Consider the following 1598-nt stretch of genomic DNA (forward strand, 5'->3'; position numbering starts at 1 on the left):
TGAAGAATCCCAGCAATATCAAGGAGAGTTGGCTCCCTGGTATCCTCTCCTTCAGTGTCTCCAGCCACAACTGAAATTCCTTCTTCCATCTCCTTCTCCCTCTCTGGCTGCTGCAAGGCCTCTCTGGCCTCCATTTTATTTCCTCTCTTTGGGCGCACAGCATTCTGCATGGCTCAAAAAGTTTGTCAGGGGAGAAAAAAGGGCAGAAAAATGCAAAATAAAATCCTGTCTCCTCAACTGAAGGATCCCACTTCTGACACCACATGTGATGGACCGAGTTGAAAAACAGGAGGAGCCCAGGAATTATTAGAAAAATATAGTTTCCATTTATTTAACCCCCAAAAATTATATTTACAAGACTAATAAATGTTGAGCTCATAAAAGAGGTCAAAGAAACAAAACTGAACTCAGGCACAGACTGCAACCTTAACAAACCAAATGACTGCCCAAACATACATAATTGACCTAAACATGAAATGACATACAAGGGTATATATAATGGCTGATCAGACCATTGTGACACATGAGGGGTAACAAACAAACACAATCATAAATCACAAACGATGCAGTACAATCTAGTTTGTTAATAAACTAAACACTAAAGAAGAAACTCAAAAACCCCATTAAACCCTAAACTCAAATACAAATACTTTGTTTTTAAAATAAAGAAAACACACATTCCCCCCTTCAGCAGGAAGTGGTGGTGTGGTCCAATTATCTTCCTTTGTATTTAATGGTTTCAAACCCTGGCTACCATCTTTTGTCCAGCAACTCCCAGGGATGATGGCAGGTAAGAAATAAAAGGACAAAGGTTAGTCAGAAAGCAAAGAAATGAAGTAGTATGAATACATAAGTAAACCAAATGTGCGCGCTTACAAATAGAACAAATGTATCCAAACCAATCAATAAAGTTATTGGAAACTAAAATGTATTACTATGTTCAAATGAATGAAAATACAAAAGTTACCGACTTTAGAGTGTGGCCATGGGTGCCAAACCCATAGACAATATAAATGTGATGCCAACATCACATTTATATTGTCTATCTTGTAAAATAGTCAATGTCTATTCATATTAATGTACAGAATTCACCTGCTTGCTGCTACTACTGCACATTCACCCAATGTATATACTATATATATATATAATGTTCTTCCTCTACCCCCCCCCCCCATTTTTGCACATGTCGAGGAGCGTGTCAGGCTACATTTCACTGTGTGTTATACTTGTATAACTATGCATGTGACAAATAAAGAACCTTGAACCTTGAACCTTGAAGCCATCCACATTACACCAGGGCCTGTGTTGCTGGCTGATGCGATCCACAATATACAAGGTCTTGTGCTACTGGCCAATACACTCAAAAAAATGAACTCAGCCTATCTCTGCTTTTACAAAAGTAGATTTTGTTGTTTGTTCTTAATAAACTCGATTTTGCAAAAATTCTTAAAGTGTTTGTGCAAATTTAATGAAACGTTGTTACTTTTTGTTGTTACACAAAGTCATTGAACTGTGTCAACGTAACATTGTTGAGTAAATTCACAGGTTTGTCCCTCTGCACATACTGCTGCGTTCAGAGCCCGCCTGAGTAAGGGCCA

The sequence above is a fragment of the Rhamphochromis sp. 'chilingali' genome (assembly GCF_963969265.1).
Source record: "Rhamphochromis sp. 'chilingali' genome assembly, chromosome: 20".
In the NCBI taxonomy this organism is placed as follows: Eukaryota; Metazoa; Chordata; class Actinopteri; order Cichliformes; family Cichlidae; genus Rhamphochromis; species Rhamphochromis sp. 'chilingali'.